At 40.5% G+C, this 27,000-nt stretch overlaps 2 long non-coding RNA genes across 2 annotated transcripts; one reads left to right on the top strand and one right to left on the bottom strand.

The window, feature by feature from the left end:
- Positions 1 to 493: 493 nt before the first annotated feature.
- On the bottom strand, positions 494 to 26,698 carry LOC125965062 (uncharacterized). The gene is made up of 3 exons (XR_007478549.1): positions 26,122 to 26,698; positions 20,358 to 20,566; positions 494 to 1,418 (listed from the first exon to the last, which is right to left on the bottom strand). It is a non-coding gene; the product is annotated as an uncharacterized LOC125965062 (long non-coding RNA).
- Positions 14,637 to 23,186, top strand: LOC117200993 (uncharacterized). Its single transcript, XR_004482885.2, has 3 exons — positions 14,637 to 18,448; positions 22,432 to 22,495; positions 22,732 to 23,186. It is a non-coding gene; the product is annotated as an uncharacterized LOC117200993 (long non-coding RNA).
- Positions 26,699 to 27,000: the final 302 nt, after the last annotated feature.

Genomic DNA, 27,000 nt, shown 5'->3' with positions numbered 1-27,000 from the left:
TCAAGTCAACAAAATTTTACCTTATAAATTCATTTCTTTTCTCTGTTTGATTTTTTTATTTTTTTTTAATACTTCTAAGTTCTCTCTTTATCTCCAGCTGGAGGCCTAAAACTTACATTTCCCAAACTCGCTCTTGCTGGTAGAGTTCCAGTTTGGATTCCTCATATGAGAGAGGCTGGTGTGATATTTGAAAGTGAGAGGCAAGCAGAAGCACTTTTGCTCCGCAGTCCTGACAGTCTATTGTGGAGGCTTCCGGACCACAGACATGAGGCCTGGCAGCCTCTGGGGGTCTTGCTGTGAAGCGCCCACTTCCTGTGACTCACCGCAGGATCCTGTGATTCCTTTATTTCCTGATTACCTAAATGCCACTGGCAAATTCCCTATGTCCCCCATTCTGTTTTTCAATGGCTAATGAGCTTCTAATTTCTCTTTCTTTCTACTTCAGATAATACTGAGAGTAGTGTATTAGTTCTCCAAGGAAGCAGAACCAACAGGAGATTATCTATCTGTCTATCATTATCTATCTCTATCTATATATCTATATGTCTATATACAGAGAGGTATATATATATATATTCCAGTGTTGTCCAAGGCCATTTGGTCATTTATATTATTTATATATCTATACCTGGCCATTTATAAATATATCTATATATTTATATTATATGTAAAATTTAAATATATAGATATATAAATATATCTATACGATTTATGTATCTATATCTATTTATATCACAAGATTTATTATAAGGAATTGGCTCATATGATTATGGAGGCCGGAATTCCCCAGATCTGTGGGGAGAGCTGGCAAGCTGGGGACTCAGGACAGCCAGTGGTGTCGTTCCAGTCTGAGTCCAAAGGCCTAAGAACCAGGGGAGGAGATGTAAGTTGGCACTTTACAAGCATTATCTTTAATCATCACAGCAACCAAAAAGTTTGGGAAAAGTTACTATTACCCTATTGGACAGATGAGAAAACTGAGATTTGGAAAGGTTAAATCACTCGCTATAAACTATAGCTTTAATCCATTATTCACTAGCATGATCAACTCACTAGTGGCCTGACCACTGAAGAGCAATCATGTATCTTAGGACATAAAGCAGCTTTTCTTCCACTCACCTGCTGTTGGGGAGAAGTCCCACTTCATCTCCTTACCCAGCAGTCCCCTGTGAAGTTCTTAGGAAGGCCAACATCACGTGTTGGACTGGTAAATAACTTGTAGCCCAGAGTAGCACAGAGGAAGGCAGCATCGAACTAGTCCATTCTGAAGGGATGTCCGGTTGGATGGTCTGCCCTCCTCCCCAGCTTGTTTCCAACTCCCTCCAGGATGTGGGGCTCTCTGCACATTTGGTGACCCTGCTCCTGGGTTGTTAGCACATTCTCCCAGCATTCTTCAAAAGCCATTGTAACTCCGAGATCTACAAAAACCATAGGAAGGGATTCTGAATCCTTCTTGGTCAGAGTAGATAAAGAAGACAAAAACAACAACAAAACAGGATGTGGTTCAATGCTGAATTGTTCAGCACCAAGTAAATGAAGAGCTGTTTTAATGTTTTAAGGATAGAAAATGGAGAAGAGAAATCAACATAGGCCTTGTCCTCCATGAATAAACGGTGTGTGGGAGGATATAGGCAGATATGGTAATGACTGTAATAGCCAAGCTGGGATCTAGGATGAAGCAATGGGGAAATAAGGGAGGTAGAAATTAATGACAACTGGAGGATCAAAGAAAGCACTAGAGAGGAGGTAGGGTTTGAGAAGACCTATCTGTAGTGGGAAAGACTGTGACAAACAGAGACCATGGAAGGTTATAACAGACAGAAGACAAAAAACATAGCACAAAGAAAAGCAGAAACATAGAACAGTGTGGGTTGAAGTCTGGGAGGGATGTGAAAGGGAAGAATTATGTCAGAGATGGAGGGTGGATACGATAACAATATGGCCAGACCAGGATCTGCAAAGGGCGCTATCAACAGGCTGTATGTGGATGAAACTGAAATAACAAATTACTTTATTCTAGTCAATTGTCCAAATATTTTTCTAATTAGTAAATTCAATTATGAAGTTAGACTAATAAAATTGTGTTAAGTATTAATTTACCCAAAAAGATATAGTTATTCAGTCTAGCACAGTTACTAAACTATACGTATTAGGTTAAAAAAATCATGAAAATAAGTTATTGTTTTAAGTTATTTTATGGGCTAGGGTAGGTTTCCAATGTACCGATTAAATTTTTTTTTAATTAATTAATGTATTTTATTTTTGGCTGCGTTGGGTCTTTGTTGCTGCACACGGACTTTCTCTAGTAGCGTCGAGCGGAGGCTACTCTTCGTTGTGGTGCGTGGGCTTCTCATTGCAGTGGCTTCTCTTGTTGCGGAGCACAGGCTCTAGGCGTGCAGGCTTCGGTAGTTGTGGCACACGGGCTCAGTAGTTGTGGCTCGCGGGATCTAGAGCACAGGCTCAGTAGTTGTGTTGCATGGGCTTAGTTGCTCCGCGACATGTGGGGTCTTCCCGGCCCAGGGCTCGAACCCGTGTCTCCTGCATTGGCAGGCGGATTCTTAACCACTGCACCACCAGGGAAGTCCCCGATTAAATATTTTTAAAAAGAAGAATTCCATTGTATGTAGGTCACACAAAGGGGTATTTATATTTTAATACAAATAATTATGTGCTTGGTTCATATGATACCATTAAAATGGATTAGGACCCATTTTTTTCTCAGATGATTTTGATCTATGTTCATTTTAAAATACAAAGGGAAAAGCTTCATTTCAATTAGCTTCATTTTAAAAAGCTTCAACTTTAATTAGACTCACAAAGATTATATAAGTAAATTATCTACCTCAGGTATATTGTTTGGTAAAACTTGTGCTGCTTCAGGAGAGGATGACACCTCTAAAAATGATTATAAGGGGGCTTCCCTGGTGGCACAGTGGTTGAGAATCTGCCTGTTAATGCAGGGGACACAGGTTCGAGCCCTGGTCCGGGAGGATCCCACATGCCGCAGAGCAACTAGGCCCGTGAGCCACAACTACTGAGCCTGCGCATCTGGAGCCTGGGCTCCGCAACAAGAGAGGCTGCGATAGTGAGAGGCCCGCGCACCGCAATGAAGAGCAGCCCCCGCTTGCCACAACTAGAGAAAGCCCTCATATAGAAATGAAGACCCAACACGGCAAAAATAAATAAATGAATTAAAAATGATCATAAGGGAGAAAAACATGTTTGATGATAGGAACAGAGCTCATATGGCAGCTGGTCAACTAACGGATCCTGTAACCGGCAAAGCGATCAGCTTCTGCACCTTAAGGAAGAAGCATAATCATGTTGCTAAAAACACACATCAGTGTTTAGTTCTTAGATAACAAATTGGCTGACACAGTACCAAACACATGAAGCTAAGAACATCTTGCAAAATACCTGTGACAAGGTACCCTGGGCCACAGTCATAGTAATACACCACTTTATCTTGGCTGTCAGACCAAATGTTCCCCCATTTGAAGAATGTACACAAAATTATCAGTGTGGCAGTGGAAGAAAACAACTCATGGAAATGTGAGATAATTACTCTGATAATCAAGTAAAGCAGAAGATATTATACATATATCACCAATTTCTATCCTCAAAATAGCTCCTTGTCACAGGGACCATTTGTTTTAATATGGTAAGACCAGATTCACCTTATTGCTTCTATAATTCAGGATGAGGAACACTAGATTTTAAGTCAACACATCTTAGAAGCTGTATTACCTAAGGCATGAATCCATTTCAATATTCTGACACTTAGCCTTCTCATCTATAAAATGGGGTTAATAAAACCACAGGATGCTATGGAAATAGAATAAGAATAACAGTAAGATAACAAAACAGAGGCTGGCAGAAATTATGCTCATCCTTTTTGTCTTGAATCCAAAGTGAGTTGAAAATAAAATGAGGAATTCAACCTAATTGGTTGACTAGATTCTAGGGACTGATTCACAGTAAGCAGTTGTCACCCAACATCTCTTCCCTCTATTTTCTCCTTTAGTAATCGAACCCTATTTTTTTTTTTCGAACCCTATTTTGTTCAGTGTGGCAATGAGCTTACTTGAAAGATTACCTTTCTCGGTCTTTCTTTCAGATAAATGTCATCATTGTCAAAGTTCTGGCCAATGGGAAGTATTACATTCTTCTTTATTCCTGCTCCCTGGAATGTAGAGGTGATAGCTGGAGTTCTAACAGCAATTTTGAACCAAGAGGTGACAAAGAAGATAGAAGTTATTCACTGGGGATGACAGGGCAGACAAATATTGCCCAGGTCTCTGTGGACCCTGTGGATCCAGCATACCACAGTCCCAGTCTATGTGTGGATTTCTTTTGCAAGTGAACATAAACTCTGTGCTTATAAGACACTTTTATGTTGGGTTCTCTATTAAATACAGCTAAATGTAACTCTAACTCTTATGCCAAAATACCAATGTATATAAAAAAGAACTGCAAATTATTCATTTACAATGAAAAAATAATTATAAGTCTTATGGGCCCAGGTAATTGAATACTTAGTATACTCTGTCCTCTAGAAATCTGTCTGGGGAGTAGAGAAAGAAAGTCATGGGGAACTTGCCATACAGTTTTTGTAGCTAGCTACATCAAGTCAGATATTTTTTTTTTGGCTGCATTGGGTCTTCGTTGTGGTGCATGGGCTTCTCATTGTGGTGGCTTCTCTTGTTGTGGAGCACAGGCTCTAGGCACACCACGGGCTTCAGTAGTTGCAGCACATGGGCTCAGTAGTTGTAGCTCACGGGCTCTAGAGCACAGGCTCAGAAGTTGCTCTGCAGCATGCGGGATCTTCCTGGACCAGGGCTCGAACCCGTGTCCCCTGCATTGGCAGGCGGATTCTCAACCGCTGCGCCACCAGGGAAGTCCCCAAGTCAGAGATTTTGAGGACCCAGAATCCACATGGGGACCGGCCTGCACTGGGGACCGCATCTCAAGCCCTCTGATCAGAGGATCTTCCCCTGGACAATACTGGGTGAACATGGCCCAATCTCCCTGCTCCCACCACTGGCAGGTATTCTCCCTTCTGAAGATACAGTCTTTCTTTAAATGAGTCATCAACATCAACAAGACTCTCGTGGGACCTGCTGCTACTGTTTTTACAGACTGAAGACTGACCTTTTCAATATCTTTATTATTGTGAATTTAGAACCCACACAAAAGCAGACAGAATAGTGTAGAGAATCCCCTATGTGCCTATCATTCCACCCCAATGTCACTGCCCCATGGCCAGTGCTGTCCCATCATACCCCCATCTGCTTCCCTCCATCCCGTATTTTTTTTTTTTTTTTGCGGTACGCGGGCCTCTCACTGCTGCGGCCTCTCCCGCTGCGGAGCACAGGCCCCGGATGCGCAGGCTCAGCAGCCATGGCTCACGGGCCCAGCGGCCATGGCGCGGCATGTGGGATCCTCCCGGACCGGGGCACGAACCCGCGTCCCCCGCATCGGCAGGCGGACTCTCAACCACTGCGCCACCAGGGAAGCCCCATCCTGTATTATTTTAAAGCATGTCCCAGACATCATATAATTTCACCTGTGAATATTTCAGAATATCTTTAAAAGATATACGTGTTAGAAGTAACTGCAATCCCACCATCACAAATAATGATAATTCCTGAGGGTCAGATTAAGGTAATTTATTGGGAGGCATTATATGCAGGAAAACATAACCCTAACTCTTATACCAAATACCAACATATATTTTAAAAAATAACAAAGTATTCATTTACAGTGAAAAAAATGATAAATCCCATGTGGCCAGAAACTCAAGGGCTACTTCGAGACCCTCTTTCCGTACCTGCCTTCTGCCAAAGATGCTTAGTTTCCCAGCTTCCCATGCAGCTGTGGGACCCATATGTTTCAATCCTGAGCAATGAGATATACAAGGAAGCCTGTCAAGGTTCTCCTGGAAATGCTTTTGCTCCTGATGAAAGGAGAGCTGGTGAGGGGCCCTGCTCCTTCTTGGCTGCACTGAACGCAGGTGTGTGAGAATGTGATGCCAGGAACTTGTTTATGCACCTGCTACCAAGAGGGGAAGGTCAAGAGAATCACAGACATGCATAAACCAAACGTGGTATATCCATAAATGAAATATTGTTTAGCGATGAAAAGGAATGAAGAACTGATTCATGTACAATATGGATGAACCTTGAAAACCTCATGCAGAGTGAAAAGAGCCAGACCCAAAACCTCACATATTATGTGATTCCACTTATATTCAATGTCCAGAATAGGCAAAGTTATAGAGACAGAAAGTAGGTCAGTGGTTGCCTAGGACTGAGGGAGGAGAGGAGACACAAGGAAATGACTGCTAATGGGCTTCCTTGGGGGGGGTGATGAAAATGTTCCAAAATTAGATTATGATGATGGTTGTAGGACTATGTGAATATATTTTAACTAATGAGCTGTACACTTTAAACAGGTGAATTTTATGGTATGTAAATTATATTTCAATAGAGCTGTTTTTTAAAAAGCTTTAAAAAAAGGCGGGGAATCACAGAGACACCAGTCTAGGGCTCTGACATCATTTGGCTGCTGAACCCGTGTCAGCAACAGTCTACCTACAAAGAGCTTATTTGTGGGGATAAGATAATCCTGGCTTTTTTTTTTTTTTTTTTTTTGCGGTACGCGGGCCTCTCACTGTTGTGGCCTCTCCCGTTGCGGAGCACAGGCTCCAGACGCGCAGGCTCAGCGGCCATGGCTCACGGGCCCAGCCGCTCCGCGGCATGTGGGATCTTCCCGGACGGGGACACGAACCCGCGTCCCCTGTATCGGCAGACGGACTCCCAACCACTGCGCCACCAGGGAAGCCCAATCCTGGCTTTTAAAAACCACTATTTGTCAGATTTTCTGGCTTACAGTTGAATGTATTCTTAACTAACAGGCTTTAATTTTTCATTCAACTAATATTTATTTAATGCATATTATATTAGATACTAGAGAAACAAAAGGACCAACATTCATTAAATTCCCACTAGATACCAGGCGATTTATATACTTTGTGTCGGCAATGCCTCACAGCAGCCCTGGAAAGAATGGCCTCTCCCTTCAAGGCACATCCAGCCTAGGGACTTGTTTTTCGGCAGCGGACCACCCACCTCATAACCCTCAAGTGGTACAATTTAAAAATGCAAATTCCTGACTTCATCCTAGACTTGCTAAATCAGACCCACTGGAAATAAATCATTGGTTAATACTCTACAAATGTGGTCATACACATACCTGTGCCTCCTGAAACTTTCAACGTAAATCAGAAATCACTGAAATACACAAATATGAATGAAACTTAGACAGCAGAGCAAAAACATCACAAGGACCTTGTGTTAAGAAAATCAGGGTGTTGGGCTTCCCTGGTGGTGCAATGGTTAAGAATCTGTCTGCTAATACAGGGGACACGGGTTCAAGCCCTGGTCCGGGAAGATCCCACATGCCATGGGGCAACTAAGCCTGTGCGCCACAAATACTCAGCCTGCACTCTAGAGCCTGCGAGCCACAACCACTGAGCCCGCGTGCCGCAACTACTGAAGCCCGCGTGCCCAGAGCCCGTGCTCCGCAAAAAGAGAAGCCACCGCAATGAGAAGCCTGCGCACTGCAATGAAGAGTAGCCCCCGCTCGCCGCAACTAGAGAAAGCCCGTGCACAGCAACGAAGACCCAACACAGCCAAAAATATAAATAAATAAATAAATAAATTCATTTAAAAAAAAAGAAAATCAGTTGTTAAAAAACATGTGTAAAGCTTAGTCTCTGCACTCATGATGGTGTGGTCGGCAGAATTCTTGGATTGCCCCCAGGATCCCCAGTCACGCCTACCCCCATCGTGTACACACACCTCCAAATTTTTCAGTCAAATGCTGGGCTAGGTACTGCTGTGAAGGGATTTTGCAGATGTAATCACATTTGCAAATCAGTTTACCTTAAGATAGGGAGATTAACCTGGTAGGCCTGGCCAAATCACACGAACCTTTTAAATCCGGGTCTAGAGGAGAGACACGGAGGAAGTAAGAGGTTTGAAGCAGGAGAGGGATTTGATGTGTGAGAAGTTCTTCGCTGCTGGTTTGAAGATGAAGGAGGCAAGGTATGTGAGTGGCCTCCGGGAACTGAAAGTAGCTTCTAGCTTATAACCAACAAGTAAATGGGAACCTTGGTCCTACAACTGCAAGGAAGTGAATTCTGCTACAACCGTGTGAGCTTGCAAAAGGACTCTGAGGTCCAGAAAGGAATGCAGCCCAGAGAACATCTTACTCTCCACCCTAAGCAGAGAATTCAGCTCAGCCTCACCCAGACTCCTGACCCATGGGAACTGTGAGATAACAAAATTAATGTTGCTTTGAACTGCTAAGTTTGTGGTAATTTTTATGCAGTAATAAGAATACTAATAGAGAAGGGAACTTGGGTAAGATATATTACAGAGGGAAAGTTGGCAAAGTAAGCAACTAATGGAATAGAGAGAGATAGAGTAGGAAGAGCCGGAAATAGTCTTCCTTACAGCAAAGTACTTATTTCCTTTAATTATATACATTTAAGGGGAGTATTAGTAAGGCATACATTTGGCTGCAAATAGTGGAATACAAAACTACTAGTACTGAGTAGTACAAGCAATTTATCTCTCAGAGCTACTGTGATTACTCAGTTATGCTGGCATAAATCCTTTCTATCTTTCTGAATCCCTGCTATTTTAATTTGTCAGCTCTTTGTCATCTTGTGTCATGATCGTAAGATGGGTGCTGGACCTCCAGGCATCACATACTTTCTGGTCAGGAAGAAAGGGATAAGCAAAGGGTATTGCCAGCTGAGTCTGCTCTTTTGCATTGAGAAAGCAAAATATTTTCTGAAAGCCCTACTCAGAAGATTCTCTTACACTTCAATGGCCACAACTAGATTACATGGCCACCTTAAAGCAATAGTGGCCAAGGGGAATGAGATTAGTATCACTGGTTTAGACCAATCACAGTCCATCCCCTTTCACTGGGGTGGAGATCCCTGTCACCACCTGAGCACATCAAGGTTTTCTTCACGGTAGGGGCAGAGGCAAGAATGGACAGTCGGAGGCAACACATGGTGTCTCGCACGGTTGGAAAGAGCATTTCATCATTAACTCAACAAATATTTATTGATCACCTATTAGGGCATGGCCCAGGGTTTACAAATCCGGTGTGTGTGTGTACATGAGCATGTTATGTGTGTGTGGGTGTTTGGTGGGGAGGGGGACACAGGCATGCAAACAATAATTACAGTGAGAAGTGCTGTATTTGCAAAACGAGAATCTCTACTTTTGTTTTTGAACATAATGTACTCATCAGAGATACATTAGCTGAATCCCTAAAACAGTAATAACAGGCCCCAAGAAAGCATATATTGATCTGTGCTTTTAAAAAGGAGAAAATGTTTTAATTGGTAGAAAATATATTCACAGTAAACTTCTAAGAGCTATTGAACTCAGTATAGATCAATACCTTGAACTAAATCTGGATGAGAGACATAGCTCTCATTTAAAATGTAGAAGTGTGATGAACCCACAGACGTGCTGTCCTTTCCAAATGAGGTGTTAAAATCCGTCTCTATTTTATGGGAAATGTAACACTGAGTTTTAATATAGTTTACATAAGAGTCTCAGGTGTTCCACCCATTTAAATAAGCTCCACTTATTTTAAAATACTTGGGTTACATGCATATCTTCTTCAGATATTTAGCCCTTGGTTCACCAACTTCATTCTTGTGAAATGCCTTTACGGAAACAACTTTATTTTCCCAACTATAATTTGATGATATGGAATATGACACTTGAGTTTATTCATATTAGATAAATTAATTCAGTAATTAGTTATTCTGATGCAAACTAGAGTTTAAGCATGATAACCAGTTTTGCACCACGTAATTAACCAGATGGACTTTGCTCTCGCTTTCCAAGCCCCTATGATTTCTTTTTTTTTCTTTTTTTTTTTTTTTTTTGCGGTACGCGGGTCTCTCACTGTCGCGGCCTCTCCCGTTGCGGAGCATAGGCTCCGGATGCGCAGGCTCAGCGGCCATGGCTCACGGGCCCAGCCGCTCCGCGGCATGTTGTATCTTCCCAGACCGGGGCACGAACCCGTGTGCCCCGCATCGGCAGGCGTACTCTCAACCACTGCGCCACCAGGGAAGCACCCCCCCAAGCCCCTATGCTTTCTAAAGATGTAGTATAAGAGCACTGCTAGTGGACTTCCCTGTTCTATGATGCTTTTTAAAGAGTTCTGGAAAAATAGAACCCTTTATTAAAATAGCTAAGCATAAGCATTGGGTGGCGCTCTGAAGGTCTTACTGATTTTCCACCCCAGCTCCTGCTAACTGCATCATTTTACCCTCTCTCCACTGTGCTAAGCCTTGCCTTACTCTCTAGGCCAAGTCCTGGCCCCAAAGAGAGGAACCAGCATCAAGACTGACTCAGTTCTGCTGTTGGTTCATGTATACCTTTAAAGACTACTTCGCATTAATCACTCATTTGGTTCTGGTGGCCCCATCTCCCAGGGACTGGTCTTCCAAATCCTCATGTTCCTACAGCCTATCCCTGTCTGCAGCTTCTGGCCTTACCAGATGCAGATTCTCCTGAGCATTTGAACTTTCTCTTTTGTAAAAGCAATAACCTGTTTTTTAAGGCTAGGTTTTTGTCCTTAGTAATTCATGCACAGAAAAAAAAAAAAAAGCCCTTAATTTATGCGACTAGCCCACAACTGCTGGACACTTAGGGTTGTTTCCAGTGTTTACTTTTAGAAACAAGCCTGCAGTGAGCATTGTACTGATTCATCCTCGTGCAGAGCTTCTCTTAAGGTCTCCGGGAAAAGCTCCTGGGAGCGGACTTACTGGGTCAAAGGGTTGTGAGTTTTTAGTTTCGAAAGACATTCCAAAATTATCCTGCAGAGAGATGTCTTCAATTTCAAAGCCATCTAAGAGGATATGAAACTCGTTTCCTACCTGATCAGTGATATTAAGCGTTATTATTATTTAAAATATTTATCTATTTGATAGGTGAAAAAGGCATCTTGTTACTTTAATTTGCTTCTTTATAATCATAAAGGTTTATTGTCCTATTGTAGTTCTCCTGCTATAAACTGCCTAATTATTTTCTTTTGCTCATTTTTTTCCATGTATTTTTTCTTATTTGCTATGGGGTCTTTGCATAGTCACAAAAACGGCTTTGTCCATAATATGTATGGCATTTTTTTTCCAGTTGTCATTCATTTATCTTTTTACTTTGATGACATCACTTTTGCCATGCAGAGTTTTAAAATTTGATATAGTTGTCTTTAGCAATTTTTTCTTTGTGGAATTAATTTGGATTTTGCAATATGCTTCAAAAGGTCCCCTATACTCCCATGTTATTTAAAAAATATCCATGCACATTTTCTTCCAATACTTTATTTCAATTTTTAAGTTTAATATTGATCCATCTGGAATTTATTTTGGTGTAGGGAATGAAGTAGGGGTTTAGTTCCCGCTTCCCAATTCGGACTTATCTACCACCTTTCTCTATTTCTTGTTATCTGTCAAGAGTGGGGTTTCTATAAACTACTAAAGGCAGAAGCTGAGAACACTAGGTTTCAATTAAATAAATGTGCTCAATTTCTCCTTTCTCTTTCTCTATTCCCTTCCCCTCCTCCTCCCTTTTCTTCTCTAATCATTTCCCTCTCTGCGCCCCCTTTCCCTTCCCATCCCCTTCCTCCACTTCCTCCTCTTATCCATCTCACTAGTCATTGTCTGTAAGTAAAAACTGATTTTTGCCTTTATGCTGCAAGTCAATGATTTTCAAGCTGGAGTGGGATTGGAGAAAGCACTTCACCCTTGAGAGACTGTTTATTAGATCTGGGAGAGGGATGGGCATATGTAGATTTAAAATGAGGTAAACAAACAACTATATGCCAGTAAAATGGACAACCTAGAAGAAATGGACAAATTCCCAGAAATGTACAATCTCCCAAGACTGAACCAGGAAGAAATAGAAAATATGAACAGACAAATTACCAGTAATGAAATTCAATCAGTTAAAAAAAAAACAAAAAAACCCCAACAAACAAAAGTCAAGAACCAGATGGCTTCACAGGTGAATTCTACCAAACATTTACAAAAGAGTTAACATCTATCCTTCTCAAACTATTACAAAACATTACAGAGGAAGGAATGCTTCCAAACTCACTCCATGAGGCCAGCATCATCTTGATACTAAAACCAGACAAAGATATCACAAAAAAAGAAAATTATAGTCCAATATCACTAATGAATATGATGCAAAAATCCTCAAAAAAATATTAGCAAACCAAATCCAACAATACATTAAAAGGATCATACACCATGATCAAGTGGAATTATCCCCAGGGATGCAAGGATTTTTTCAATATCCACAAATCAATCAATGTGACACACCACATTAACATATTGAAGAATAAAAACCATATGATCATCTCAATAGATGATCTCAAAAAGCTTTTGACAAAATTCAACACACATTTATGATAAAAACTCTCCAGAAAGTGGGCATAGAGGGAACATACTTCAACATAATAAAGCCCATGTATGACAGACCCACAGCTAACATCATACTCAATGGTGAAAAGCTAAAACATTTCCTCTAAGATCAGGAACAAGATCAGGATGCCCACTTTCACCACTTTTATTCAACATAGCATTGGAAGTCCTAGCCACAGCAATCAGACAAGGAAAAGAAAGAAAAGAAATCCAAATTGGAAAGGAAGAAATAAAACCGTCACTGTTTGCAGATAACATGATACTCTACATAGAAAACCCTAAAGATGCCACTAAAAAACTACTAGAGCTCATCGATGAATTTGGTAAAGTTGCAGGATACAAAATTAATATACAGAAATCAGTTGCATTTCTATACACTAAAACCAAACTATCAGAAAAAAGAAATAAGGAAACAATCCCATTTACCATCACATCAAAAAGAATAAAATACCTAGGAATAAACCTACCTAAGGAGGTAAAAGACCTGTACTCAGAAAACTATAAGATATTGATGAAAGAAATTGAAGATGACACAAACAAATGGGAAGATATACCATGTTTTTGGATTGGAAGAATTAATATTGTGAAAATGGCCATACTTGGCCACACCCAAGGAAATCTACAGATTCAGTGCAATCCCTATCAAAATACCAACGGTGTTTTTTACAGAACTAGAACAAATTATTTTAAAATTTGTATGGAAACACAAAGGACCCTGAATAGCCAAAACAATCTTAAGAAAGAAGAACAAAGCTAAAGGTATCATGCTCTCTGACTTCAGACTATACTACAAAGCTACAATAATCAAAGTAGTATGGTACTGGCACAAAAACAGATCATAGGTCAATGGAACAAAAGAGAGAGTCTAGAAATAAACCCACACACTTATGGTCAATTAATCAATGATGAAGAAGGTAAGAATAAACAATGGAGAAAAACAGTCTCTTCAATAAGTGGTGCTGGGAAAACTGGACAGCTACATGTAAAAGAATAAAAGTAGAACATTCTCTAACACCACATACAAAAATAAACTCAAAATGGATTAAAGACCTAAATATAAGACTGGAAACTGTAAAATTCCTAGAAGAAAACATAGATGGAACGCTCTTTGACATAAATTGCAGCAATACTTTTTTTTAGATCTGTCTTCTAAAGCAAAGAAAATAAAAGTAAAAATAAACAAACGGGACCTAATTAAATGTAAAAGCTTTTGCACAGCAAAGGAAACCATCAACAAAATGAAAAACAACCTACTGAATTGGAGAAAATATTTGCAAATGATATGACTGATGAGGGATTAATATCCAACATATATAAGCAGCTCCTATAACTCAACATCAAAAAAAAAAAAAAACACAACCCAATTAAAGAAAGGTCTATAAAGAAAAATGTCTATAACTGAATAGACATTTTTCCAAAGAAGACATACAGATGGCCAACAGGCACATGAAAAGATGCTCAACATCATTAATCATCAGAGAAATGCAAATTAAAAGCACAATGATGTATCACTTCACACCTGTCAGAATGGCTATCATCAAAAACACCACAAATATCTAATGTTGGCAAGGATGTGGAGAAAAAAGAACCCTCCTACACTGTTGGTAGGAATTAAATTGATGCAGTCCCTGTGGAAAACAGTACGGAGGTTTCTCAAAAAACTAAAAATAGAACTACCATATGACCCAGCAGTTCCACTCCTGCATATATATCCAAAACACTCCACAAAAACAAAAGAACTAATTTGAAAAGATACACACACCTCTATGTTCATAGCAGCATTATTTATAATTGCCAAGATGTGGAAGCAACCTAAGTGTTCATCAACAGATGAATGGATAAAGAAGATGTGGTATATATACAATGGAATACTACTCAGCTGTAAAAAAAGAATGAAATTTTTGCCATTTGCAACAACATGGATGGACTTGGAGGGTATTATTCTAAGTGAAATAAGTCAGACAGAGAAAGACAAATATTGTATGATATCAGGTATATGCGGAATCTAAAAAATACAACAAACTAGTGAATGTAACAAAAAGGAAACAGACTCACAGATACAGAGAATGAACTAATGGTTACCAGTGGGGTGAGGTAAGGGAGGGAGGTACAAACTACTATGTATAAAATAAGCTACAAGGATATATTGTACAACATAGGAAATATTGCCAATATTTCATAATAACTATACATGGAATATAATCTTTAAAAATTGTGAATCACTATGTTGTATAACTACATCAACTATACCTAAATTTAAAAAGAAAAACAAAATGATAAAACTATGACCCACTGATTTAATTTGTCTCAGTCATAAACAAAGGAGGGAGGGGAAAAGCTTTATGTTTATAAAAGGTGGATGAGTTTTAGAAGAATCATTGTTTTCTATAATACCTACATCACAATATTTACCTACTTGCTTAATTAAGTTTCAACTGCAATCACATTGTCTGCTTAAACCTGGTTTTTACGTTTTGTCCATTTTAGCAATATCCTTAGTCTCCCTTTTTCCTACCAGCTTTTTTTTTTTTTTTCCTGCTTTTAAGGTTTCAAAGTTCTCTATTCTCTTAAGAAAACAAGACAAAACAAAAATAAGACTTTTGGGGTTTCCTTGGTGGCGCAGTGGTTAAGAATCCACCTGTCAATGCAGGGGACATGGGTTCAAGCCCTGGTCCAGGAAGATCCCACATGCCGCGGAACAACTAAGCCCGTGCACCACAACTACTGAGCCTGCACTCTAGAGCCCATGAGCCACAGCTACTGAGCCCATGAGCCACAACTACTGAGCCCGTGAACTACAACTACTGAAGCCTGCGCACCTAGAGCCCATGCTCTGCAACAAGAGAAGCCACCACAAAGAGAATACCATGCACTGCAACAGAGTAGCCCCCACTCACTGCAACTAGAGAAAGCCTGCGCACAGCAATGAAGACCCAATGTAGCCAAAACTAAATAAATAAATAAATTAATTTAAAAAAAAAAAGACTTTCTCTGATCCCACTGCCTCTCTGGATATCTTCCCAATTTCTTCTATTGTCTAATTTCTCAAATCAATGCCTACCTTTATTGCTGCCTTTTGAGTCAAACCACTCTCTTCTTAACCATCCTGCAATCTGACTTTGGTATCCACAGCCATATTGAAAGTGTTTTCTTTTTTTCTTAAACAATCTTTACCCCTCTCTCATTTCTGAAATTGTGTTTCATTCCTTGTTTTTTAAGATTTTTTTTTTTTTTTTTTTTTTGCTATCTCATACCCAATTTGTTCTCAGAAGGGAGGAGGAGAGGGAGGTGAGATTTTTGCCCCCAGGGCATCTTTGGCAATGTCTGGAGATATCTGTGCTCATCACAACTGCGAGGGAGTGTCCTGACCTTGACCAATTAGAGGCCAAGGATGCTGCTGAACATCCTGCAATGCACAGGATGGGCCCTCACAACAAGGTATCCTATAGTCCAAAATGTCAGCATTGCCAGGGTTGTGAAACCCTGCCATACCCAGTGGCAAAGTGCCTTCAGGGGCATTTGAAAATGTGAGGAACAATAGGCATCATTTTGGTGGTTACAATGACTGAATGACTGAGGAGAGCCATTGGCATTTATCCTGGGAGCTAAGGATGCAAAACATCCTGCAGGGCACTACAGTCTCACGCAAAACACTGCAATCCAGTTGTACCTCTACTTGCCTTCTCTATTTCCTTTAGTGTTTTCCCCTCTCACCAACTTATTGTGTTATTCAAGCCCTTAGTTTCTCTCTCTACCTCTGAGAGCTCCTCCTACCTCTTGATTTCCCCCTCCTGTAATCACCTAGCAATGATATTGGTAAGCCTGGATGTCTGTGACAACAACAATATTTTGGCAGTCAAGCTAAAAACTTGGAGCTATCTTTCCACACCTGAAAGATGCCATTTTATTATTTTCTGGCCTTCATTGTTTCTAATGATGTTATCCGTTATTTGTAATTGTGTCCACTGAATATAATGTGTCCTTTTTCTCTGGATGCCTTTAAGATTTGCCTTCATCTTTGGCTTAACTATGATGTGCCTAGGTGTGGATTTCTTTGTATTTATTCTGTTTTATGTTAGTTGAGTTTAGGATCTGTGAATTGGTATCATTCATCATTTTGGAATGTTCTTGACATTATCTCTTCACACATTTTTTTTGCCCCATTCTGTCTGTCCACTGTTTCTGGGAATCAAATTTTATATATATTAAACTATATTATGATATTGTCACAGAGATCTCAGATGCTCTGCTCTTTCACATCCTCCCACTCCCTTTGCATTTCAAAGCTAATTTCTTCCAAAAACACCCTCACAGACACATCCAGAAATTGTGTTGTACTAGCTATCTGGGCAACCCTTACCCCAGTCAAGCTGACACGTAAACCATCACAGCACCACTAGACCCTGAACCATGCATCTTGTGTCTCCAAGACCATCAAATCTGATACTGGATACTGCCTTTGGAAACTCTGTATGGTTGTCCCTGGTGCCTCCCTTCGCCAGAGTGGACTCAGCATAGTACTCAGTTATTCATGCAACAAATATTTACTGAGCATCTACCATATGCCAGGCCCTCTTCTAGGGGCTGTAGAAACACCAATAAGCAACCAAGATGCCTGTCTTTGGAAACATATCTTCTAACTGGGTAACCAAGTTGTCCAGTTTTCCTGGACTCCCCCAGTTTTAGCACTAAAAGTCCCACATCCCAGAAAACCCTTCAGTTCAATGGACATCTAGAGGAAGAGCATTTTAGGCAAAGGGAAGAGCAATGACCTTGAGGTGAGTGGGGCCCTCACCTCATGTTATTAGACGGATAGCAAGGACCACTGTGTGGCTATAGTGGATTGAGAGAGATTTAGGCCAGTTAATAACATCTCCAAATTTTCTCCAAAGTTTCTTCATTAGTAATTTGGTAAAAAGAGACAATGTTTTGCTAGTGCCTGGGAAGGATCAAAAGATCAGTGTATTCAATCGTACAGATGGCTCTTTGAAGAGATCAGACATATAACTCAGGGATCCCCTTGGCCACCTCACCAGAAGCCAGGAACAGATTTGGGATTATCCAGGAAGGATCTGTGGAGAAACTTCTTATCTAATGGAGTGCATCTCTGTGAAAGAAGAGACCCACAATGTTGTTGAGAATGTTATACCATCAGAAACACTGCCAACCTGGACTGAAAGGGGAAGAGAAAGGACAAAATGAAAGAAGGTTGTCACTCCTCCAATTCTACAGTCAGGAAACTGGTTAATAAAACTTCTATCCTAAAAGTATGTGTTACTTTCATGAAAAAGGAAGGATGACCCTAGTGCAGAGCAGTGAGCCCAGAGGGTAGAGTTATTTTTCAGAATGCTGAGGAAATACCCAAGTTGTAACAGTGTTTTAAAAAATGAAAACAAGATATAGATACAGCTTTAAGGTAGAGAAACACTTTCAGCTTTAACTAGAAAAGATAAATTATATTTTATATCATAAAATCTGCAAACCAAAGTTCTCAAATTTGATGATATAGTAATAAATTGTATTTTATTAAAAACACTTTTATTTCTTCCTTTATAGTTCAATGTGTAAAATATTTTTTATCTAAAGCATAAAAAGCTGTCTAGTTAATATTCTACTTTTATTTAATAAACAAAACATTTACTCATTCATTTATTTAATTAAAAGAACACATACTTTTCAGGTTTCAGTGGAGTACTGGTAACTAGTCATCTTTAGTTTAACTGGGTAGGATATAAACCTTGTCTTGTAGGAATGAATACTTCCTGAAACTATGAAGCTGACCCTAGGACCAAGAGAACTAACAAGAAGTCTTGTCCACTTTGGTTATAACCTTAGGCTGAATGATTTTAAAGTAGCTTTAAAATGATTCCTGAGAAATGTTCTGCAAAAGAAGACATCCCAAGCTCTGCCAGAGAAAAGCAGGTAAGAAAACTCTAGTTTTAAATATAATTTTTGGCAGCTGGATCTTATATCAGTTCGTTTTCTTTTAGTTATTATTAGGGACCTCAAAAGCCAACCTAAATAAAAGATGCTAAATTAATTTGAAGTGATTCATGTTTATAATACAAGTAGATATAAAGAAACCTGATTGTCTAAGACTGGTATTAACTATGAGGCTGCTTTTCATCCTAGGGAAAATAAAACTAACATCCTCACAAAGAAACTTTTGGAATATGCTACTTAACTCCTCTATAACAGGAAAACTTCTCGATCATTGATAACCTTTGAAAAACCTGAAACAATGTGTTATTCCAACTCACACTACTACCAGCCAAAGGGAAGAGGCTTAGGCCTTATGCTATACAAAATATGTTAACAAGGAAGAGAAGTACAATGAAAATAAAGAAATCCAAGTACACTTTCCAAGGACTAAAATATAACCTCTCCAAAAGATGGAAAGGATTTCTCCATCTCATGGAAAGGCAGTGGTCCGTGACACTGCCTACTTTGTGGGGTTGAGGAAATAACTCTATGTTTATTTTAATGTACCGTGTAATCTGGCTCATTTCCCATATTGTTCTGTGATCTTAACTGTGCAATTCAAAAGAAAAGTTGGGCCAGTGTTTCAAATGTCATCTTGATACAACCTTTCCCATTTCCAAGCTCAGTTCAGTAATTTGCTTTTCTTTTTTTCCCCTTATTGCTTTTATAAAGTTGAGCCAATGATAATAAAATCAGTAGAAAAGAATGACAATATAAGAAATAAGTTACCACAGTACACAAAGAGTTCCTTAGAGTTGGAAAGCAGATTCCTGGTCTTTAAAAGCGTGCTTTCCAGTATGCTTACATGACTGGTGTTTTACTTGGATTATTTTTTGTTGGTAAATGTTTCACTTTCGATTACTTCTGCTTTTATTCTGTTTCTCCCTAAACTGCCCAGACATTTTGCACCCCTCTAGTATTTGGTTGGGGTTCATTCTGTCTCCCTCCCTCTCCCAGCCCCCATAGTGGCTTCTATTGTAAAGTCTCTGGTATCAAGCTTACAGTTGACACTGTTCTGGCTTTAACAGAAGGTCATTTTCAACAAAGGAATTCTGGCTTGTTTGTGTATAATACAGCTCCGCTTAGCTACATGCCAGGTTGACAAGACTAACGTGACGCCTCCTAGCTGCATTATGCTCTGTTCAGTACTATATAAGTCTTAGCGGAAGGATACCCCACAACTAAAAGTGACTTCTAGGCGTGACGTTTATCTCCAACAAGGAGTGACTTTAGCTAGGAAGAACTAAGGTGATTTCTAATGTCCTCTACTGGGTGTTTCTATCTATTCTAGTCATAAAGAGATACCCTCATAGGTAAATGCCCTTCCTCAGACATAAAGTATGGTATGAAGATATTGTCTGTACCTAGGCCCCCCAAATCTTTCTATGAATACTCGCTACGATTAAGTCAAAGGTTATTCAGCATCAATGATTTGTCTGTCCTTGACATCAGGTGACTTGACAGAATGTCCCACCTCACTTCTAGTGGTCTAGAAAATAATTCAGTGATAAGTTCTAAACCAAAGAAGCATAGGAGGTAGTCTTTTAGACAGTAATACAAAAATGGATGTTTCCTATATGTTTTAACTGGAAAAATGTATTATTAAAAGACCGTTTTTGTCATTGCGTGGCCTTAAGAGCTGCTATACTAAGACTGAAAAATTTGGTATGTACTTGAATCAAACGCCAAAGAACCTGCATTTTAAAGAAAGAGCCTGTATCACATATTGTTTCTTTATCAATATAAACTGCAGCCACAAATCATTCCCCATATTCAATTATGAGTCAGGACTTGGTCCAGCTCTAATTGACTCCAGGAATATTTTCATTTAAAAGAAAATTTAATTCACTGCCATATGTTTGCTGGAGTGGTTCTCTGATCTTGGCCCTGATGATTCCTCTGTCCTCACTACCAGGTGTGGTTTCCAAGGGCCTCCAGGACTCACTCTGCTCTCTTCACTGTTGGCACTGGCTTCATCTTCTTTTCTGACCGGCATATATTCTTCTGTGGTTTTTTCCCTCCAGTGTCTTTCTCTTTTTAATCACAGAAGTATTCACACTTGAATTGAAATAGTGAAGTCAGCTTATAATGCTAGATCAAAAATATCAGAGAGGGGCTTCCCTGGTGGCGCAGTGGTTGAGAGTCCGCCTGCCGATGCGGGGGACAAGGGTTCGTGCCCCAGTCTGGGAGGATCCCACATGCCGTGGAGCGGCTGGGCCCGTGGGCCATGGCCGCTGGGCCTGCGCGTCCGGAGCCTGTGCTCCGCAGTGGGAGAGGCCACAACAGTGAGAGGCCCACGTACCGCAAAAAAAAAAAAAAAAAAAATATCAGAGAGGAGATACCAATTTCATGGTTCACAAGCTAATGGTATCAATCTGTACCACTTAAGAGATACCAGAATCTTCTGACCCAAATGCAAACTCCATTGGCCTTGAAATAATTTTACTCATATCTGATGACAGGAGTCATATTAAGGTTTTGCTTAAAATTTTCCAGGCCAATGACTGTCATCTCTGACTTTCATCCTTAAAGGGGTAGAATTTGGGGTTTTAAGAGAATACGCACTTGAATGTCAGAAGATTCAGAATTGTATTTTCTGGTAAAAGAAAATGGCCTCATCCAACTTATAAGTTCATGAACTCACTTTTGTGCCGAAATAGGATGGCTCTCTATCAATTTAGGTGTGAGATTTATCTTCCCCACCATATCAGTCAACTGTTGCTTGTGTAATAAACTATCACAAGACTTAATGGCTTAAAACAACATTTACTGCTTTTGAGTTGGTGGGTCAGCTGGGTGGTTCTGCTGATCTGGGCTAGGCTTGCTTGTGCCTCTGTGGTCAACTGGCTGGTTGTGTTGTTAAACCTACATTCATGTACCCAACATCAGGTGAGGCCAAACAAACCGAAGTGTTGGAGTTTGGAGCAGAGAAAGATTTATTGCAAAGGCCAAACAAGGAGAACAGGAGGCTTGTACTCAAAAGACCCAAACTCCCCAATGGTTTTCAGGGAAGAGTTTTAAAGGCAAAATGTGGGGTGACGGCTGCAGGCTGTGTGACTTTCTTCTGATTGGTTGGTGGGTGAAGTAACAGGGTGGTGTTTCCAGGAATCTTGTGTTCAACCTGAAGTTACCACCCTCCACCTGGCTGGGGGCCTTAATTCCTATAGAAAAACTCAAAGATACATTGTTACGTATACCCCTTGAGGAGGAACTAGGGGTTCCTCCCTATCACTGCACTACTGTTTCTTGACTGCTTTTCCTTTGTTTCTGCATTCCTTCACTTTCCTAATGAGTAACTGTTTGAATCTGCTCTCTGGAACTCAGGGAAGGTCTAGGAGGCTGAAGCCTTGGTCCTATAAACAAGAAACAGGGAACAGGCTTTTGTACCTGGGAGGGCCCCATAGGGTCCTGCTTGATTTCAGTTGGCTAAAGGGCTGGCTGGTCTATAACGGCCTCAGCTGATGACAGTTCTATGCACATGTCACACCCACCTTCCTGGAGCAGGCTAGCTCAGGCATGTTCTCAAGGTGGTGGCCCAAGTCTGAGAAAGAGGGACCAATTGTACAAGAGTGCAAGCAGGAACATGTACAACTTTTAAGCCTCTGCTTTGTCAAGTTAGCTCTTAACCCTTAGGCCAAAGAAAGTCACATGGCCGAGCCTAGAGGTAGGGTGGGAGGGGTGCCTACAGGGAGGCAGGAAGAGTTGGGCTATTAATCAGCCTACCACCCATACCCAGATATAACCAGAGCACAACAGTCCAAGAAGCCGGAAAGAAGGGTCACTTTCTTATGCTGCTGATGTATGGGGACACAGGGAGGTGGGCAGAGGAAGCAGAGTCTAAAGTTGTGAAACCGAGTCCCCAACTGAGTTCCTCTTATGATTAACCTCTCTATCTAAAACTATTCTCTTTCTGTTCCAATCAGGATTGAGGAGTATCAAAGAAAAGGGGGGATTGAAAATGAGCAGGACCCTCCGGGACCCTCCAAGGTACAAAACCCCTTCCATATCCCCTGTTCCTTGTTTGTAAAAAAAAGGGTTTTAGTCTCCCAGGCCTTTCCTGAGTTCCAAAGAGCAGATTCAAGCAGTTACTAATTGGGGGAAGTGAGGGAATGCAGAAACAAAGGAAAGGCTGTCAAGAAACAACAGTTCAGTGATCAGAGTCCAAGTTCCTCCTCAAGGGATATACATAACAATCTGATGGATATCTTTGAATCGTTCTGCAGAAACCAAGATCTGGCCCAGGTGGAGCGGTGACTATATGCTGACCACAAGCATGTAGACCCCAGACTGGTTGAAACCAGAAGGTAGATGACTGAAACTCTTGAAACACCACCCCGCTACCTTACCACCAACCAATTAGAGGAAAGTCATGTTCACTACAGCCATCACTCCAACTGTTGCCTTTAAAAACCCTTCCCTGAAAGCCATCAGGGAGTTCAAGTCTTTTGAGCATGAGCTTCTTGTACTCCTTGCTGGGCCCTGCAATAAACACTGTACTTTCCTTTACCACAACCTGGTGTCAGTAAATTGAGTTTGCTCTGCCATGGGTGAGTGGACCCAAGTTCAGTTTGGTAACAGTAGCCAAAATAAAAACCTGGAAGTCCAAGTCCAAATCAGTTGGCCAAATAAGAGATCAAAGACAAAACGGAGGTGTGCCTCTATAAAGAGGGGTCAAAGAAGAAGAAAGGCCTAGAATGGGGACTTGGAGTGTAGACAAGCCTGAGACATTTCACCCTGCCCCAGGGAGCGTGTTTGGAAGAAACATGACATAAAATCTTTGCATATTTCAGGGCATAAAGGACATAAACTATATAAAACTGTCATTAAAAGATTCCACCACCTACAGACAGTGAAAGTTCTAAAATTTCTATGCAAGGGAGTTACGTTTCTTGCTTTGCTTTGAAGAAGTAGATGCTACTATACCATTCTTATATATCCTTAATATGTTTCATCTCCAGTACAAATTTCCTTCAGAACTAAGGGCTGTGAAAACCATGTGCTTCTAAATGAATGAAGAAACTTTCTATTGCTAGCCTAGCCACAAAATTTCTGTAACCCAGTGTCTTCATTCTTTGCCTTGATTGCTAGGATGTTCAGAGTTAAGTTTTATAGTCCACTGATGGGAATTTTTAAGCCAGGATGTTTGGACATAACTTTTCTACTCCTCTTATTTTCTTCTTTGTCTCCTGTCTTATATTTTGTAATATGTTCAGTCTTATTGTATCTCTGGTGTTTACACAGAGGGCTTTGAGGAACTTGCAGGTGGATCCTAGCCCACATTTTCATTCCAGAATCTCTTGTGATTCTGGCTTCTGTGACGCCTGTTTCTCAGAGAGAAAACAATATTTCATTGTACTCTGCTTTGGCAGGTCCTGCACAGAATCTCAGCTTAGGGTGTTTATGCACAGAAATAAGAAGCCAGTCTTCCTGAGCAACCAGCTGGAGAGTGTCAGAGACTTGTGGCTGTTCCCACATTTCAGAAGTGGGGTCAAGAGGCTGACAGTGTCCTCATATGGTACTCTTCTCCAGTATTAAAGCTCCTCCTTGGGTCTTCCCCACCACATTGTAGTAGAGAGTTTGTCCACAGGTTGTCAGATTTAGCAAATAGAAATGCAGATGCCCAGTTAACTATGAATTTCAGATAAACCATAAGTAATATTTAGCATAAGTATGTCCTAAATATTGCATGCAATATAATTATGCTAAAAAACCTTATTGTTTTTTACCTGAGATTTAAATTTAGCTGGGCACCCTATGTTTTTTCTGGCAATCTAAACACATCAAATATAGAAATAGAGTCAAAGCATCCATATTCTCACATTTCAAAGACGGTTTTTCTTTGCTGACTTCCCTAGAGTCAGTTTTCAATTCATACAATGGTATATATTTACAAGACACACAGTAGAGAATTTTTTTCTTAGTTACATTCCTTAAGGCACGATTTCGAATGTTCTTCAAAAAGCCAAATTCTAAGGAAACCATAAACAAGACCAAAAGACAACCCTCAGAATGGGAGAAAATATTTGCAAATGAAGCAACTGACAAAGGATTAATCTCCAAAATTTACAAGCAGCTCATGCAGCTCAATAACAAAAAAACAAACAACCCAATCCGAAAATGGGCAGAAGACCTAAACAGACATTTCTCCAAAGAAGATATACAGATAGCCACCTAACACATGAAAGAATGCTCAACATCACTAATCATTAGAGAAATGCAAATCAAAACTGCAATGAGATATCATCTCACACCGGTCAGAATGGCCATCATCAAAAAATCTAGAAACAATAAATGCTGGAGAGGGTGTGGAGAAAAGGGAACACTCTTGCACTGCTGGTGGGAATGTGAATTGGTACAGCCACTATGGAGAACAGTATGGAGGTTCCTTAAAAAACTACAAATACAACTACCATATGACCCAGCAATCCCAATACTGGGCATATACCCCGAGGAAACCGTAATTCAAAAAGAGTCATGTACCAAAATGTTCATTGCAGCTCTATTTGCAATAGCCAGGAGATGGAAGCAACCTAAGTGTCCATCATCGGATGAAAGGATAAAGAAGATGTGGCACATGTATACAATGGAATATTACCCAGCTATAAAAAGAAACGAAATTGAGTTGTTTGTAGTGAGGTGGATGGACCTAGAGTCTGTCATACAGAGTGAAGTAAGTCAGAAAGAGAAAGACAAATACCGTACGCTAACACATATATATGGAATCAAAGAAAAAAAATGTCTTGAAGAACCTAGGGGTAAGATGGGAATAAAGACACAGACTTACTAGAGAATGGACTTGAGGACATGGGGAGGGGGAAGGGTAAGCTGTAACAAAGTGAGAGAGAGGCATGGACATACATACACTACCAAACGTAAAATAGATAACTAGTGAGAAGCAGGCGCATATCACAGGGAGATCAGCTTGGTGCTTTGTGAACACCTAGAGGGGTGGGATAGGGAGGGTGGGAGGGAGGGAGACGCAAGAGGGAAGAGATATGGGAACATATGTATATGTATAACTGATTCACTTTGTTATAAAGCAGAAACTAATACACCATTGTAATGCAATTATACTCCAATAAAGATGTTTAAAAAAAGGCAAATTCTCTATAAATTTGATTTCCTTTTTATCACAAACATTTGAAAAAAGGAAATTTAGTATATCCATTTAGTGTACTGTTCATTAAATCAATCTTTTCCCAAATCCTATGGATTTTTGCTTATAGCTATCATTGAAGGGGGTTTTATGTTTTGGAGATGTTTAGGCAGGATAATGTTATAGAATCACAACTGTAATGCCTTTTATTTTTAAAATATGTATTCAGCCAAATTCACAATGTGGGACATTCTATAGGACATTTGACCAGGTTTCTTTAATTAGTCAATGGCCCAGAACAAACAAATAGAAGTGGGAAGGAAACCTGGGGGTCTGGCAACGAGAAGAGGAATTCCTAGAGAATCAGACTTTGAAGACTAGCAGGATTTGATTACAGGACTTTGACCAGAATGGGGGAAACAGAGACTCCACTCTTGGAGGGCACACACAAACTAGTGTGCACACTGAGACCCAGGGGAAGGAGCAGTGACTCCATAGGAGACTGAACCAGACCTACCTGCTAGTGTTGGAGGGTCTCCTGCAGAGGCTGGGGTGGCTGTGTCTCTCTCTCACTTCTGGGAAGTACTCCTTGGTGTGAGCCCTCCCAGAGTCTGCCATTAGCCCCACCAAAGAGCCCGGTAGACTCCAGTGTTGGGATGCCTCAGGCCAAACAACCAACAGGGAGGGAATCCAGCCCCACCCATCAGCAGAAAAGCGGATTAAAGTTTTACTGAGCTCTGCCCACCAGAGCAACACCAAGCTATACCCACTACCAGTCCCTCCCATCAGGAAACTTGCACAAGCCTCTTAGATAGCCTAATCCACCAGAAGGCAGACAGCAGAAGCAAGGAGAACTACAATCCTGCAGCCTCTGGAACAAAAACCACATCCACAGAAAGATAGACGAGACGAAAAGGCAGAGGGCTATGTACCAAATGAAGGAACAAGATAGAACCCAGAAAAACAACTAAATGAAGTGGAAATAGGCAACCTTCCAGAAAAAGAATTCAGAATAATGATAGTGAAGATGATCCAGGACCTTGAAAAAAGAATGGAGGCAAAGATTGAGAAGATGCAAGAAATGTTTAACAAAGACCTAGAAGAATTAAAGAACAAACACCTAGAAGAATTAAAGAATGAACAATCAGAGATGAACAATACAATAACTGAAATGAAAAATACACTAGAAGGAATCAATAGCAGAATAACTATAGCAGAAGAATGGATAAGTGACCTGGAAGACAGAATGGTGGAATTCACTGCTGCAAAACAGAATAAAGAAGAAAGAATGAAAAGAAATGGAGACAGCCTAAGAGACCTCTGCGACAACATTAAACACAACAACATTCATATTATAGGGGTCCCAGAAGGAGAAGAGAGAGAGAAAGGACCCGAG

Source organism: Orcinus orca, chromosome 7 (genome assembly GCF_937001465.1).
Source record: "Orcinus orca chromosome 7, mOrcOrc1.1, whole genome shotgun sequence".
Lineage (NCBI taxonomy): Eukaryota > Metazoa > Chordata > Mammalia > Artiodactyla > Delphinidae > Orcinus > Orcinus orca.
This window is presented reverse-complemented; position numbering and strand designations above follow the sequence as displayed.